The sequence below is a fragment of the Pelodiscus sinensis genome, chromosome 2 (genome assembly GCF_052426305.1).
Source record: "Pelodiscus sinensis isolate ZL-2025 chromosome 2, ASM5242630v1, whole genome shotgun sequence".
Lineage (NCBI taxonomy): Eukaryota > Metazoa > Chordata > Testudines > Trionychidae > Pelodiscus > Pelodiscus sinensis.
In genome coordinates this window covers 104,947,275-104,966,226 of record NC_143053.1, presented here as the reverse complement: position 1 = coordinate 104,966,226, position 18,952 = coordinate 104,947,275, and positions in this window count along the sequence as shown.

Here is an 18,952-nt window from a genome sequence, read left to right as displayed (position 1 = left end):
TACAAACATCAAAATGCTCCTCTATTTCTTATTAATATTCAGCGTGATTTTGTGGCCTGAGGGAGGGAATTTGATAACTTTGGCTGTGAGATCTTAGAGTGGACTGGAGTACATTGATAGAGTACGAGAGAGCAGACATATTCTGCTCTTAGGTCCAAATCCTGTTGCACTGCCGTAGAAGTTTAGCTTATGCCAGAGTGTCCTACTTAGCAAAGTGGGAAAGATATCACCAACTTTTACTGTCTTGTTAATAGCCCCCTCTGCACATCAGCAGGACACATGCATTCTCACTATTTACAATTACTGGTAAAGCAGCATCTTGCATGGTCAACATTAAAGAACTTGAGAGAGAAGTGGCACAATTTGCTCTGAAATCTGCCAAGAAGAGAGGAAGTGGAGGCTTCTCCAAATGAGATGTTTCATCTTTAAAACTAGTGTGTTAAAGATGCAGTATGAAAGGAACGCAGCTCAATTCAATAATGAGAGAGAATAGGGAGCCAGAATGTGAATCCTAAGTATTAGATCTTTAAAAAATAACCCAGAAAGTACCGTTTTCTCCTGAATCTGAAAGGTACTGAGGAGAAGTGCTATTCTTTTAATTAAATACATTTAAAATAAACAAAAATTGGTATAAAATATATAGAGAATTGCACTGTTTACATGTTTGCTGCTTATTTAAATACTATTAATGATAGTCTGATAAAGAATGATATTTTTATTGTAGATGAAAACTATGTATTTTTAAAAATCTGCATATCTACTGCATTGAAAGTGGATGTTGTTTTAATCAAGGGGATGTGCAATTTGTTTCCAGATCTGACATGTCTGTGATAATCTACAAGCTACCCAGAAGTCACTCTAATAGGCCCCATGTTATTGTGTGAGACCCATGTGTATGAATATATAAGTGCGTGCTTAATCTCTCATCTGTTCTTCAGATCCATTTACCTATGAAAAAACTTTCCAAATTAAACAATTTTAATGAATAAGAAATTAATTTTAATGAATATTTTACCTTCAGATAATCCATTCCATATCCATATGATGGGCACATATGGAACTGTGAATTCTTCATTGTTTTGTAAGAGCGATGTGAAGAGCGAAAATTAAAAACATGGGGGAAGAGAGTTAGAGAGGGTAAACTATGGGATGCAGTATCCAATTAGAAATATGTCAGCAACAGGCTGTAATTACTAACAGGCTGTTGTTCAGGATTGGGTCAGTTATTAGTATAGTATCTGATTAAACTCATTAGGGAATCAAACCAAGATGTAGCTTGTTTGAGAGCTGAGGCTTTATGAGAGTAAATGGAAAGTTTGATCTAGCATTGAAAAGGTGATGGTGTAAAGCTAGAGTGAATGGAAGAAGGATGTTCTGGCCAAACCACAGGGGAAAAAAAGTCAGAAGAACTGGCTTGTGGAACCAGCCCTTCTACATATTTTTGGTTGGATCTTGGGCAACGTATGTATTAACCTCCATGTGTCAGTCTGCTATACTTCCCTAACTCATACAGGCATTTTTGAGTTTTAGTTCACAATATTTGAAATCCTCAGATGCCAACCAATAAAGAAGCACAAAGTAGACTTCAAAGTTTGTAGACATGTGCATTAGGAAGTATTGAGGGCTTGTCTTCACTATTGGGAGCAATGTTCCCTGTAACATTTTCTATCCTTGGGTGATTTGAATTTTCTTTTGGGCAGGTTGAAATTTCTTATGTGCAACACCAATATTGATGTAGTGTGGATGTGCACCATCAATACAAACAAAACACACACACACACACACACACATATTTTAAGTAGTCCATATGTGTGGAAGAAAATATATTCAAACAAGACACCTGTGTCTAGTTTCTTTGAGGTACCCTTAGGGACTACAAAGGTGCTTTACAAAGGTAGGGAAATAGTCTTCTTCCACTCAACGAAGAGTAGAAGCCCCAGAACAAATTAATACATGGCTTCAGAGTTTGTAGACAGATGCATGTTTCAAAGAGCTTGCAAATAAGGTTTTATCCCACAAAACTAGCATCACATCTAGTATTTGCTACTTCTGACTCATAAGAGTCAGAACTCTACCAGATGACAAGGATCTGCCTTTAATGCCATTCAATTTACCACGTATTAATTAGTAACACAGGATTTTTAAAAAATCATTAAGTTCAGAGTTTTAGATATCTGCAATACTCCAAAAAATTCTGTTAAAAGAATCTTTTTATTTCATATTTTAAGCCATTAACACCTTTGTAAACTTTGTTTGAAATGTAATCATGCAAATGTCCTCCTAGAAGATACTGCCCCCCCATGCAGCCTGCTTTCCCTCCTCACCTAATCCAGCCTAATGGAGAGGACTGCAGTGATTCAGGACACCCAAACAAACTGCCCCCTGCCTCTACCTCACTGCACAGATGCCTGCACTTCCCCTCTTTCCCCACCTACTCCATGCAGTCAGAGCCTTACCTCCCCCTTCCCAGCCTAGGGGGGTTTAAGAAACTGCTGGGTTTCTGCCTCTGTCTGTCTGTCTGCCTCGTTCTCTTTCTTGTCTCTGGCAGATGGGACTCTCCAAACTGTCCTCCCCTCTGACTTTCCCCCAAGCCAATTAATTAATTACTTCCTCCCTCCCAGCCACTTATTGCCTCCTTATCTAGGCTGATTATCTCATCTGCTTTTCTACTCTGGGAGCTTTAAGTTCAGCCCACAGCAGCATTTACCTGCTATTTACAGATGCCCTGCCGGTCAGCTGAGCTCCCTGCATGTGTGGGGAGCTTTGAACCTCTAAGTGGGGCTCTGAAAATAGCTGCACGTCATTCACCTTACAGGGAACTTTGCAGGGGAGACTGATGATGCAGTGGATATTAGTGTAGTGGGTTTGGTGAAGACCTGCTAAATTGATGATAGAGCACTCCTCTCAACTCCACTAATTCAGCTCCCTGAGAAGAGTAAGGTATGTCAATGGGAGAGCATCTCCTGTCAATGTAAAGTAGTGAAGACATTGCAGTAATTCAACCAAAGCTACATCAACATCAGTTATGTTATTCACATAGCTGGAGTAGCGTAACTTAGGTTGAATAGACAAGCCCAAGTGGCTTAAACACAAACAAGAGAGTAAATGTAAAGGTGAAATCCCCTTTAACAAATGTGGGAGACTGACAGCAAGAGAAGGGGTTAAGTGTCTTGTCCTAGGTTTCATAGGAAGTCTATTGCACAGCTCAGAGAAAACCAAGACCTCTTAATTCCCAGACCTGTACCATAAGTAATGACTTCCTCTCTGGCCCTATTATAAAGCCAAAAGAAGAGGGAGAGATAATAATAAGGGCTGTGTCTAGACTGCATCCCTTTTTCGTAAAAGGGATGCAAATTAGACATATTGCAATTGCAAATGAAGCGGGGATTTAAATCTCCCCCACTTCATTAGCATAAAAATGGCTGCCGCTTTTTTCCGGCACGGAGCTTTGCCGGAAAAAAGCGCCAGTCTAGACGCGGCTCTTTCAGAAAATAAAGCCTTTTCCGAAAGATCCCTTATCCCTCTTAAAATAAGGGATAAGGGATCTTTCGGAAAAGGCTTTATTTTCCGAAAAATCCGCGTCTAGACTGGCGCTTTTTTCCGGCAAAGCTCCGTGCCGAAAAAAAGCAGCAGCCATTTTTATGCTAATGAAGTGGGGGAGATTTAAATCCCCGCTTCATTTGCAATTGCAATATGTCTAATTTGCATCCCTTTTACGAAAAAGGGATGTAGTCTAGACACAGCCAAGGTGTAGACAAGGAAAGAAAAGAAACAAGTCAAAGGAGTAATTTTCTTTAAAACTGTAACAATTTGTATTAAAAACAATGCGAAACAACTGTTATGTATAGCTAAATATGATGTTTGTTAGTAGAAAAAAGGAAAGCAATTACTGGCAAGTTATATAAGAATGTAAGAACAGCCATACTGGCTCAGACCAAAGGTCCATCTAGCCCAGAATCCTGTCTGCTGACAGTGGCCAATGCAAGATACCCCAGAGGGAAGGATCACAACAGGTAATCCTCATGTGATCCCTCCCCTGTCACCCACCTTCAGAGAAACAGTGGCTAGGGACACCATTCCTACCCATCCTGGCTAATACTATTCATAATGCAGTAAGTCAATTTTTTATTTAAGATAAATATATTAGACTATCATATTTAACTTTTGATTAAAAATTATGAGTGATAAAATGTAGGATTTTTCTTAGAGATAACAATGATTCTACCTCTGCAAGTTCATACCATTCTATACCTTTCTTAGGCTCTCTGAAATGGGCAAAATATGTTGCATAGTTGATATGTACCTGAAATAGGGCTTTTCATAGAAAAGAAAATGGGTTATTACCCTTTAGCTATTCCTGAATATACACTTTTAACTGACTAAACTAAGATTGGATAATATATCTTGATTTTGCCAAACAGTGAGTTGGGAGTGCATTTACCTGGTAGCAAAGAACTCAACTGGTCCGGAAGTTTGAAAACAGTATTTTGGGCCATATTTTATAAAGGTAGGCCCTAAACTGTACATGCAAATCTCACATATGAATGTGTGAATAAAGTACATATGAAATAATCATTTGTATTTGTGGCAACATGCAATATCATGTTTTTATGGGTAAAATTTAGGTACAGAATATTGAAAATATAACTATCTGTATCTTTATACACTTCTCCAATATGCTGGATTTACCAGTTACCTTTGGAAAGACACAAAATAAGTTGGTCTGGAGAAAGAACAGGAACTTATACCAAAGGAACTTTCATGTGATCTATAAAAAATACAATTACAGAATGTTTCTTTATCGAAAATGACTCTTGGCTTTTTTTCTATTCTGATTACTCCCTACAATCTCCCAGATCTGGGATTTCATACAAAAACAAAAGGGAGAGCCTGATTTTCTGAGATGCTGTGAAACAAGTGATTCTTTTATCCCCATATTAAAAAAAATGCTGACATTTGAAAAATATGCTTTCGAAGTATTTATCACAGAAGAAGGAAGAGAATAATGTAGAATAAATATTTCCATAGTGTGGTCTCTATATGCAGGCCTGTGAAAAACAGATAAGAACATAAGGGACATTGATTTCAAATGGGGGGAGGGAGAATAAACAACAAATAGGAATCTTTGGGAAATTTTATGTTGACTTTTAATGTAAATGTAAATACCAATGTGGTTTCATACCCTCTATTAGAAGCAGGCATGGCAGAACCTGTCTCCAAAATAGTTTATCATTTACACTGTGATGACATGTACTCAAGTTGCACCATAAAAAATTAAGTGTGAATCCCAAGTTTCATTCCAACTGATGCAAGCCAAACAGATGAACTCACAAAGAGTGAAGCAAAGGCTAGAAAATACATACTGTTACTGTGATATTTCAAGTTGCTCTGAAAGTAAAAACGAGTAATTGCCTGATTTCGGTCGGTCTGTCTGTCTGGATTCCTCTGAGCATATCTGAGTAGCGGAGTAATTCAACTGCTGTGTATAACTATTTGCATCTAAAGGCCTGGTGCTTTAACGACTTTCCATCAGGCACAGTGCTTGCTTCTGCTAGTCAATTGCCATAGATGTCAATGAACTGAGCTGCGAGCATGCTTGGAGATGCGGGCCCACCATGAGTCTTTGTGTGGTGGAGAGCTTAGCTGCCAGACAACTACTACTCACAATTCCGATCAGGTGGGTAGGAAGTGAGCAGAGCTTAGTTTCTGCCTTCCCTCAATATGCCAATCAGCAAAGCTGAGCTGGTGCGACAGAGGAAGCTGGGATCAAATGATTCTCAGTCACTGTTTGGACTCTGTCCTGTTGCAGCAGAATTATACACTGCCTCTTACTTCGGATGGATTGGCAGGTGCAATCCAGTCTAAAGGGAGTACTGTATTCACAGTAGTAAATACAACACACAAGTTAGCTTTTGCAAAGTGAGTCAACTGAAAAAAGAAATTGTTATAAAACATTACTGAATGCTGTCTACCATCCCTCATAACTACAGGAAGAAGTACATTTGATTCTGAAGCATGATCAATATAACAGCTGTAAAAATGATTTAAAGTCTATATAATTTGCTTCTTTTTTCTTACGTTTGCTTTCATCTCCTAACTCATTTTCCATGGCCTGTTTCTGCTACAATCAGTGAGTCATTCTCTATAAAATCCTCATTTTACTTCATTGTTTCTCATTATATCGCTAAGTGGAACGAGCCTCCAAAAATGTACCTGCACGTAGCAAAACAGAAATTACCAGTTGGCAAGTGAAGGTAAAGCTATATATTCATTCAGTGACATATCAACTGAATGTCATATGAAAATGCTTTCCTCCATATATTATACAAGTTGATCAGTATTGTTAGCAGTGTATGTATTCAAGGGGAACCACTCTCTGCAATTGTAGTTATGACTGCAGAAAAATAGTAAGAATTGTTTTTAAAAAAGTAAAATTTGCTTTCTCTTTGGAAGGTGCCATTTTCCTGAAATTAATCAGATTACAACACAAAGTCAGCAAAGCACGTAAGTATGTGATTAATTGTAAATATATGCATATGTCCATTGAAGCCATTTCCCTGCACGCCTAAATAGCAAAGGTTTTATCCATGTGCTTTGAATTAAGCATTTATTTAAGTGCTTTGGAGAATCAGGGCTTCAAAAACAAGAGGCTGATTTAGCATTGAAATCCTGTGGAAAGAGCATTGAACTTTGGATAAATTTTGTTAGAAAGTTTAAATAGACACACTTTTTTTTTTTCAAATATTTGAGGTAAATATATAGCTTTTTCATTTTAACATGCCGTTCTTTATTTTACTAGCTGATCACGTTCAAGCATGCCAGATGGAGAATGAAACCTGTGCCTCATATGTCCGAGAGAGTACATCCCTGAACTGCTCTTTCAGCTCAGTACTTTCCAATCAAACCATTCCTTTTCAGTGTAGAGAAGTATGTGATGCAGAGAACAGGATGAGTGGAAAGATGACCTCGGGGAAGTGATATAGATCAGGCCTGCTGATGCGAGGGGAGGATAAAGGGGGTAACTTCCCCAGGCATGGTGATTCAAAAGGATCCAGGGCTCCCAGCTGCTATGGAGCACGCTGCTACACAATCTAGGAAGTTCTGAGGCTGCCAGGGGATGGAGGCCATGGTGTGAGCTGGCTTCACTGGCCCCGCCTCTTCTGCCCAAGGCCCCACCCCTTCTGGTAACAATGGAGCCAACCATCTCTCCCCCTTCCCCCACACACACCTTGCCCAGGGGCCTGGCAAGTCTGTCAGCCTCCCAATATAGCCTGAAAATACGGGGCTGAGGAAGCAACAAAGGCTGGCAGAGAACAGGGGTGAGAATGAGTGCTATTCTTCAGAGGGTATGTCTACACTGCAAAAATGTGACTGCAGCACATTACTGATCTCGCTTTGATAAAGTGAGGTCAAATAACTATAGCAGTGAAGTCACAGCAGCACAGGTAGGTACATGGCTGGTACAGGCTCAGATCAGGCCCATAGTATATGCTCCAGCTGGGAAGCGACTAGTCCATGCTGCTTCTTATACTATTAGTAGAGTAGTTCTGGGGGACTTAAGCTTTGTTCCTTCACTTAAACTATAGTTGATTTCAATGGGAATATTCCAGTGAATAAAATTATGCACTAGTTTAAGGGCTTGCAGATTCAGAGTTTACATACATCATTGCTGGTGTTTTCCTCTTTCTTTGGAGGTTCAGAATTTGTCTACATTATATGGTGGTTCTATATATCTCCTTAGTACCAGTTCATCCAGTGCAAATAGAAACTGTGAGATCAACAGCTGACTCAAAGGACTAGCACTTGGCCAGTTATTTTGAGATGACCATTCAGAGGGATTATACTGCTGGGAAAATATATATATTCCAAAACCTTTATTTTACATCTTTTAAAAAACCCTCAGAATAAACACATATAATAATGGATGGCCTATAATTAAAAATGAAGGGAATTAATTATTTATACAATTAATACACTTCAAAAGTTTCACTAAACATTTCTAAAAAGAGAATTAACACACAAGAATTTTTTTACCCCATTGCTTACCTGTGTTTAAAAGGTTGATAACATTAGAATAGCAAACCTGGCACACATTTGTGTCTTTAAAAATTCATTAAAATTGAAGCTGCTTTTTGTTTAGCCTCCGCTCTAATAAATGTATTTGCATCTAATTGCAGCAACTCACCTTTAGAGCTTCCTTACTCATTTCCTGTGGCCTCAACCTGAACCTTGTACATGCAGGTTTGCAAAGTGAAGGCTAAAGTCATCATGTAAACTAAATGTCACTGTCAAAAATCCTGTCATAAATCTCCTATGTAATATACTTTATTTTCTTCCATACAAAAGAAATGCCTCGTTATGTGAATTATGAAAATCTTTATGTTCATTCTCTTTTCAGAAGATGCTTTTAATTTTTGTTCGTTAAGTTCATTTAGACAATTACAGTTTGGATTGCTATAAATAGAGATCCTTCCAAAGGAATAAATGTGGAGGTTGTGGAATCTCCATCACTGGGGATTTTTAAGGGCAGGTTATATAAACATCTGTCAGGGATTAGCTAAATGGTACTTGGTTCTGCCATGAGGATGGGGGGACTGGGTATGATTATCTCTCCACGTCCCTTCTAGTTCTAGCATTCTATGATTCTCTTGGGAACTGTGCATCATGCCCGCATTTGTTCTCTGTGAGCGATGAGGACCACCTTCGCCTCTGCTGCCTTGGGTAAGTCCATCCGGCTGCTCGCTTCCTATTTGTAGGCAAAATCATGGAGATAGTTGTGACTAGGGATGTTAAAATGCGATTACTTTTTCCTAATCGATTTGTCAACAGATTTTTGTCGACTAGTTGATGAGTCAATAAGGGTAGGCAGTCCCAGCACTCAGTCTGGCTAGTGCTGGTTCACAGCATAACCTCCTCAGCTGCCACTCTGCATTTCACAGTCTAGGGAAGCTGCACGCAAAGGTGCTGAGTTGGTCCCCATTCCACACTTTTTTTTTCATTCATTACCATGCACCCACAGAGACATCAGGCTGAATGAAAAGAAATGTGTGGAGCAGGGACTGACTCAGCACCTTTGTGCACAGCTTCCCTATGCTGTGCAATGCAAAGCAGCAGCTGGTATATATATATATATGTGTGTGTGTGTGTGGGGGGGGGTGATAAATCATAGTACACAAGAACTGGAAGGGACCTCGAGAGGACCCAGTACCATCTAGACCATCCCTGATAAATATCTATCTAACCTGCTCTTAAATATCTCCAGAGATGGAGATTCCACAACCTTCCTAGGCAACTTATTCAGTGTTTAACCACCCTGACAGTTAGGAAGTTTTTCCTAATATCCAACCTTAACCTCCCTTGCTGCAGTTTAAGCCCATTGCTTCTTGTCCTATCCGCAGAGGCCAAGGAGAACAATTTTCCCCTCTTCCTTGTGACACCCTTTTAGATACTTGAAAACTGCTATCATGTCCCCCGTCAATCTTCTCCTTGCCAAACTAAAGAAGCCCAATTCTTTCAGTCTTCCTTCATAGATCATGTTCTCTAGACCTTTAATCATTCTTGTTGCTCTTCTCTGGACCTTCTCCAATTTCTCCACATCTTTTTTGAAATGTGGTGCCCAGAACTGGACACAATACTCCAACTGAGGCCTAATCAGTGCAGAGTAGAGCGGAAGAATGACTTCTCGTGTCTTGCTCACAACACTCCTGTTAATTCATCCCAGAATCATGTTGGGTTTTTTTGCAACAGCATCACGCTGTTGACTCATATTTAACTTGTGGTCTACTATGATCCCTTTCTGCAGTACTTCTTCCTAGACAGTCACTTCCCATTCTGTATGTGTGAGACTGATTGTTCCTTCCTAAGTGGAGTGCTTTGCATTTGTCCTTATTAAACTTCATCCTATTTACCTTAGACCATTTCTCCAATTTGTCCAGATCATTTTGAATTATGACCCTATCCTCCAAAGCACTTGCAACCCCTCCCAGCTTCGTAACATCTGCAAACTTAATAAGCGTACTCTATATGCAAATATATTAATCGTTGATGAAGGTTTTGAACAGAACCAGTCCCAAAACAGAACCCCACTTGTTATGCCCTTCCAGGAGGATTGTGAACCATTAATAACTACTCTCTGAGAATGGTTATCCATCCAGTTAGGCACCCACCTTATAGTAGTCCCATCTAAGTTGTATCTGTCTAATTTATTGATAAGACTATCATACGAGACCATATCAAATGCCTTACTAAAGACTAGGTATACCATGTCAACCGCTTCTCCCTTATCCACAAGACTCGTTACCCAATCTGAAAGCTGTCAGATAGGTTTGACATGATTTATTCTTTACAAATCCATGCTGGCTGTTACGTATCACCTTATTATCTTTCAGGTGTTTGCAGATGATTTCCTTAATTACTTGCTCGATTATCTTTCCTGGAACTGAAGTTAAAGTCTGTAGTTCCCTGGGTTTTTCTTATTTCCCTTTTTATAGATGGGCACTCTATTTGGCCTTTTCCACTCTTCTGGTATCTCTCCCATTTTACATGATTTTTCAAAGGTGATAGCTAAAGGCTCAGATTCCTCCTAGGATGCATTTCATCAGACCCTAGTGACTTGCAGACATCTAACTTTTCTAAGTTATTTTTAACTTGTTCTTTTTAAATATGATCTTCTAAACTTATCTAAGAAATGCATGGAGCAGGGACTAACTCAGCTCCTTCACATGCGGCTTCCCTAGGCTGTGCAATGCAGAGCACAGCTGGTTTTTGTGTATGTTTCTGGATGAATGAAAAGAAACATGTGGAGGAGGGACCGACTCAGTGCCTTTGTGCGCTGGCTTCTTTCAGCTGTACAATTCAGAGCTGTAGCTGCGGGAGATGCAACTAACGGATAGTGCTAATTGATAAGCTCCTGCTTATTGGTTAGTCGACTAGTCGATTAGTCGCTAACATCCCAAGTTGTGACAAGTAAGCTCAAACAACATGACATCTGCCAACATTCTGACCATCTAATTGGCCTGTAGATTATGGTACAGCATGGAGGCAGACCTGATAGCACATAATATATCTGCAGATCCAAGAAGCACCTTCTACTTACCACATATTGGTGTGATGGGCCATCTGCCCCACGTTGGTCCTAAAAGGGTTAAAAACTGTCTAGGGAGTATAGTGGTTGGTAGCCACAGGTGAGGCTGCAGATAGGGCTGGGACTATATAAATAAGAGCTCCTAGAGAGGAGGAAAACATTCATTCTTGCTCCAGCTGTGGAGTAGGAGGGACCTGGCTGTCAAGGAAGCTGCAGAGGCTTCTGGAGACAGAGCAGTGTTAGGGAAAGGCAGGCAGAACTGGGGAGCTCTGGCCTGACACAAGGCCTGAGTGTACAAGGGCTGCAGGAAGGCAGCCAGGATAGAAGAAAGCAGCAGGTCCACACCCTCTTACCAATGATGAGTGGCCACTTCTGACTGCAGTTTGCCCCTGAGGTAAGGGGCTAGATGACAACTCGCAGTAGGGTCACTGAGGCAAGACAGATATAGAAGGTTGTGGGGGCTTCCTGAGGGGGAGTACCCAAAAGTGTGGGGGCATTGCATCAGGGCAGTACCCCGAGGGGACAGCGCTGTAGTCTGGGAGGGATGCAGGTCCTAATGTAAAGTGGCAGAACCATTAACACATAACAGGTAATAATAGATGAGATACCGGTGGGGGGTGTTCCAGCACTGAGTGGATTCCCATGTGTCCAGCAGGAGGGGCTGGGATGGTGAATTGCACCACGTTACAATCAGCCACAGACCATCTTTCTTTTTCAGTGAAACACACTGACATCTCCTGCTACCCATAAATGATATGCTACTCTGAAACAAAGCCCTTTTCTTTTCAGAAGTCCACTACAAGCCTAAAAAGCCAATCAACTTCTTCCACATTCTTTAGGCAAACTAGAAAGCTCTCTATGTTTGCCTCATTCATCATCTTCCTATGACAATTAAGACTAAAAGCAGGCTTGATAAGTACCTGATTAAGAGCCACAATGACTCCATAGTTAAAGTTGAAATGAGTTTTTGGTTATAATCTTTCAAAACTAATTGAAGATCCTTCAAAGCTTGTAAACTTGGCAGTAACAATCAACGATTCTTGCACATTCCCTCCAGCCACTTTCACTGCAGAAATTTGGGTTTTTTTATTTAAACTTTTCACTTCAGTGTAGGGGCTTTCTTTCTTTCTTTCTTTCTTTCTTTCTTTCTTTCTTTCTTTCTTTCTTTCTTTCTTTCTTTCTTTCTTTCTTTCTTTCTTTCTTTCTTTCTTTCTTTCTTTCTTTCTTTCTTTCTATTCCCTTCTTTTCAGAGCATACATCTTGGGAATTGAGATGCGGGGAGTGGTGGGGGAGAACCCCTGTACATCTGGAGAGAATTTCTAGTTGTCCTTCACCCTATGAAATGAAATGTTCAAGGGTTTTTAAAAGAGGTTTTTTAAAAGAGTAAGAGGGATCAATCAGCAAGATATACTTAACTTTTATCTATATGCTTGTGACAGTGTTCAGGACTCTTTACTGAAGACTTTGTGGAGGCCTTGATTTGTTCGAAACATTTGTCCTCAGAACTTCAGGGCAGAGAGGCCTTGTTGTCCTATGAATAAAAGCAGATGCAACTACTCCCATGTTGTCTGGTGCCACATTTGACACACACATACATTAAAATGTGTAATGGAAAACATAGTTATAGGAATCTTGTCTGGAGGCTCTGCTGCTGCTGTTTCTATTTATTTTGTTTTTGTTGGAAGAGAGGCTTTAGTCAAAGGATGTGTTCTTGTGACAGATCTAAGGGATTTTTTAACTGGATTTTAGAGGGTTTTGATCAAATCAGGGATGCCTATGTTGCTATTTCTGTAAATGCAGTTTTTAATTTTGTATTCATGTGTAGGGATGAATTGGGATAGTTGAATATTCTAAACAGAATATAAATTTTCTTTATGCAAAAGCACATGCATCCCTGACACATATCACATATACATAAATTCCAAATAACAAGCATGCACATTCCACACACACACCCTTTATAAATCCTACAATACACATCAATCATACATAATTTATAACTATAACCTGTACTTCACTTATTCCTTCTTTTGTTGCTCAGACATCCATACACATTTACTCATGTTCAATACTTACTGGTGCACCCGATGTCCACGTACCTTTTCCATGCATGGTACAAATATTACACACAAATCCATTAGATTACATTGGAAGCTGTGACTGTCTCATGTAATACCACATACTTTTGCATACAACCTCGGTACATTCTCACATATAAACATATTGCTGAGATACGCTCCACATATATACTGCACATATAAAAAGAACACAGTATATAGGAGAAACTTAGAACATACATTAACAGGTATGTAAGCCTGGATCAGAGCTTCACTCCACATGCCTACTGTCAGTATCAGTTATAAGTGAAGAATTAATGAGAAAACTTTTAAGTGTTGTTTTATAGTGTTTTGACAAGATAAAGGTGTAGCCATACACAAATAATTGATATAATCCATCCCCCACCTTTCACTCTCTGTGCTTGTATTATTCTCTGTTTCTTATTTCTGTCATACTAGATTCTGCGCCATTCACCAATAGAACAGAAAATCTTACAGCTTCATGGCCATATCCCCAAGTAAATTGGAATCACTTTTCCATTAAGCAACAAGATAATATGATTAGAAAGCAGATCATGAAAGTAGTTCCAGAATAATGAAATAATGCTATAGTATTGCTGGAATCTAGAAATGAGACTACATCAGCCTACTCTATGGTATGTCATCCCTTTAGGCATTAAAACAGAAACAACTATCCGACCCTTGCTTTGACATGGAAATAGAATTGACTCCTTCAAACAATACTGACATGGTTGGGCAAAGAAATGATAAATGGAATTATTAGGAGATAAGTAGTTTTTAGTCTGCCAGGTTTGTAGTCTTAGTGATGTGCCAAGAAGAAGAATTTGTATGACTATTGCAGGATTAGATTGGAAATTCATTTCTGTTGCTTTAATCCTTTATTATAGAACCTGCAACAAATATATATTTCTTTCTATGGCAAAGCCTTCTGAATTAATCTACTTTTTAAAATGCACTATTTATACTATTCGAGGTATTACTGTGTAGGGATGTAATGAAGTAGTCGACTATCCAATAAGCCTAGGCTTATTGAGTAGTCGAATCAACTACTCTCATTCTCCTCCCCCTTACTGAAAGGAAGAGCCGGTGCTGGGGAGAGCCGACTGGGACCCCCTGTGAATAGTGGCTGCTGCTAACTGGGCCTGGAACCTTCCAAACCCTGCTGCAGCTCTGCAATTTAAACGCAGTAGGTGTCAGGTTATACATTATAAAGTGCAGAGCCGCAGTGGGGTTTGGTCCTGGACCCGGCGCAAGCCAGGACTGAGCCGGCTTCCTATCAACTAATCAAGTAGTCAATAAAAATTCTATCTACTACTCAATTAGTTAAATACCCACTTCTTAACATCCCTATTACTGTGTCTTATTCTCAAGTCAAAATCTGACAAAGGTCTTGTCTCCATTTACCGAAAGATTGACACTGCAGTCATTGATCTCCCAGGGTTCGATTTAGTGGGTCTAGTAAGGACCTGCTAATCAACCATGGATCATTTCTCCCTTTGACCTCCTGCAGAAATTTGACCTAAGATACGTTGACTCGAGCTACGCTATTCATGTAATTGGAATTGCATATAGACTTTCTCCCCTAGCGTAGATGTGGCCTTAGTGACAGTCAATGCCAGGAGAAAAACAGAGAAAAAGAGACCTAACTGAATGCTAATCACCCTGAAAGGGACTGGTGATCAAACTTATTGCATTGAGTATAGTGATGATAAACTATTTAAACGTTTGAAAGGTGCTATATCGTTCCTGTATTAAAAAAGTCAGTGTGCAATACAAATCCATCCCCCTGGGGCTGGTGACTTCACCTCCAGACCCCTGAAATATTTAAAACACTTTTTTCTTATAAAAACTTATTGTATAGTTGTAAGAAACCCATGCATATATCTCCGTACCAGCTGCTGGATTCCACTTCTGCTGCAGTCGGAGGCCAGCAATAACCTGATGATTCCTAGTTTACTACTTACTTAAAATAGGTCAGTCAGTTTGCAGAGTGCTCCAAATCACTACATTGGTAATCTTGCCCCTCATTAGGCTGACTGCACCTTTAGTGGAGTGATTGCATTGGAGCAGAATATGAGGTAGGTAGCGGTGGTGGAGTAAGACATGAAAAATGGTTTCTTACAGAGTCTACCAGAAAGTTAAATATGGCTCTAGATTTTGGTTCTGGACACTCCAAACTTTGGAGAAGGTGAGATCCAGATCCGAATACAAGCAGGCTTTCAGTTGGCAATGATCTCTGTAACACTGGAACTCACATGTTCAGATACTCGAAGGAGGTTTAGAGCTGTGTCCAAAATGTATGGTCTTTACTCATCAGAGACAATGTTATATGATAGCTGATCAGATAAATTTCTTCAAAATGAAATTTAAGGAAAAGTGGAGGGAGAAGGGGGAAAGAAAAATCCACGATCTCCTTTTTGAATCTTCCTGCCTTATTTTCTGGCCAGCTGTGTTCATCTCTAGGCAGTTTCAGAAAATGAGATTTGTATGTGTGTGTATGGTCTAAAAACAGACGGCTAGTCTATTTCTTTTCTTTCATTTTTTTTTAATAATAGAGGAATCATCTTTCTGAGGCCCAGCCAGAAGGGAAAATGGATATACTGAGGCCCTGAATGTTTGAACCCTTACCACTGTTTTCAGCTGTGAGATAGTGTTTAAAAATAGAAACTACAGTCTTCTGCCTGTGCAGCTTCTTCCCCAATGATTCTCTCTGAAGAATGAAGTCATGCTCAAAGCTGTTGTTGACTGGGCAAGTTGTTTTCAACAGGGTGAGCAGAAGCTCCTACTGCAAGCTTAAAAGGCTGTTAAGAGATTTGCAGGTCATACACCCAAAGGCAAAACCCAAACCAAAAAATAACAACAACGACACCCGTACAGAAAGAAAACCGTTTTTAAAATGAGAAACATGAAAGGAAGATTTATGTGCTTCTGGGTTTAAGAAACCATCTGGTACTTTGGAGTTTACAGACAGTTTACTTTGACATTCTGTTTGGTGATCTTTTTCTTTTTTAATAGTTTTAAGTTGTTTAATTCAGCATGTGCACCGATCTTTTAAAACCCACGTTTTCTTAACTTGCTGTGCTACTTGTAAAAATCAGAAAAAATGTAGGGGGAAAATACCTGTTACTTTTTAACAGCAGCATTACTGTTTGTTACATGCATTAAGGAGTCTGCTTGTGAACTCTGACTTTACTGTCTGCTCAGTTTCCTCACAGGAGCACTGTGTAATTTTGCTGTGTTTTGACAGTTGGCGGCCTCTGACCCCCATTCCATAAAATGTTTAGGCTGAGGAAGACTGAAAAGAGCTTTCAGACGTGACGGCTTAGGGTTCTTTTCAGACAGGCCAATCATCTTTTCCACCAGCCAAGTCCATATATAGCACTTACTTTTTAGTCCATACAATGCTTGTGGAACAAATCAGATCAAAGGATTTATTCACATGTTTGAAAAATGCACATCCGCATTGCGGAGAAGAAGCACGTTATGGAAATCCGTAATATCGCATTCAGACAGCCTCCACAACTTTTACTTCAAAGTGTCTCTATGGTCTCAATTTCAAAAGAAAAGAGGGAAAATTGAGAACAGGGTGCATTGGTCCTCCATGCTTAATTCTATTTGGAACCCAGCTAAGTTCTAGAATGTTTCTTTACTGCTTTTTAAAGGGTCCCCACTGAACCCCCTTTTTAGAGCGTGCTGTTTATTAATTGCCAGCACCTGTAATTATCTACCACATTTAAGGCTGTATAAGTTGCAGACTGCCTGCCTTCTTGCTTTTGGAATTTAAATGACTCTCACTTTTATGGGAGTTGAGGGATTAGAGAATAAGGAGCAGCCTTCAGAAAATAACTTCACTGTTTGGGTCATGTTCATAATATGAAGTGCTGTAAAATTCATGTTTAAACACAGTCTTTACTTGTGTGGGACTAATATATATTGGTTCCTTGACCAATATGAACAGAATTATTTTTTTCTGAGAACCATGACATGTTATTCTGCACTATAGGCCACAATAATAGTACTACTTTGCATTTCTATAGCACCATCCATCTGAGCCTCCTGGTGTTTTACATCCATTAATTAAGCCTTATAAAACAGTCATAAAGAAGAATTGTTATTAGAGCTGGATCAATCATTTACAATTATTCTTTGTCTTCTCAAATTTCCATTAATAATATAATAATCTTACATTTATTAAATAAAATATAGTTATTAGTTTCTTCCAAGAATAATTCTTGGGCTGGAGATCATTAGAAAACAGTTAATTGAGAATATTCACAGTTTTCTCTGTGCTAACAAAATCACCTAGTCTAATTTCTGTTTATTGATTGGGTAACATATAACTAAGCAAATTTGGAATTGCAGGTTTGAGTGCAAAAATCACAAGCTAGAATTCACACTGTTAAGGGTTACTAGTACACTTCAAAAATTGCTTTTGACAACTATTCAATCATTTTAGTTTACAATACCCTCTTTCTGAGTTTTCACATTGGGAAAGTTCATTTGCTAGGATATTCATGAAAAGTGAAGGGAGTAAGGCTATGATTAGAGGTGGAGTAAATTCATTTACAAATTCAAACTAATATTGGTAGATAGTTTTGGAATTAAGATTTAATTCTCTCAGTTTTACAGATGGGAAAATACAGTGTGAAACAGTTATTTACCCACTCTCAAAGAGAAAATTCAGACAAAGTCTATCTCTTCTGACTCTAGGGCCTCATTTTTAACCAAGTCTGTTGAGTAGACTTTCTTCCAATACAGTCTGTAGCACAGTTTGGCCAGCACTGAGCAGGGCTGAAAATGACCTTGATCAAGCCAATAAATCATTCTGATTTCCCTCTTTCTGAAATGAGTATAATAATATTTAATTTGTCACCTGTCCGAATAATAAACCCTATCAAGAGAGGCAGCAAGGCGTGGCAGACAAGGCACTGCTCTGGGACTCAGGAGAATTGCTGGATGAAATGGTTCAGCTGAAATTTTTTTCAGTGGTCACTGTAGATCTGGCAATATTGAAATGTTTCCATGAATTATTCATGTCGAAAACACAACAAAACAAACACTTTGAGAATGTCAAAATGATACAGTTTTAAGGCTCTGAAATGTTTTGATTTTTCTATGAGAAATGATTTAATTTTTAAATTTTCTTTTCATTTTTTTAAAACCTTTACATCCTTGAAATCTAAATGAACCATCTTGCTTGACCCATAATGATTTTTTTATTCTCTGGAAATTTTGAAAAATGTTGTATTTTGGGTAAATCTGAAATGCTTTTAAAAGCCTCAAAGGGCTATCTGTGTTAGTCTGTAACATAAAAAAAACTTTAAAAAATGGGTGGTCCTGTGGCACTACACTAGGAAGTTATTTCAAAATAACTCCCCTTATTTTCTGAAATAGCAAGCAGAGCATCCACACTACGAAGCCCATTATTTCAAAATAAGGGGCTAGTTATTTTGAAATAGTAATGCCTGCTTTTCATGAGGAATAACGATTGTCAAAATAGTTATTTTGAAATAGCAGTAGTGTGGATGCTCCGCTGCTGCTATTTTGAAATAGCTACTCCCCAGCATAATTCAAAATAATTACTCCCCAGTGTTTCCTGGGGGCTCTAAGATGAGGTAGTGCAGCCACATTAAGGGACCATGCCTTGGACTAATTTTGAGGCTTCCCTGTGTTGTGAACACACTATTTTGAAATAGCTTCAGAGGGGTAGCCGAGTTAGTCTGTAACAGGAAAAACTTAAAACAACAAATAGTCTAGTAGTACCTTAAAGACTAACAAAATATGTAGATGG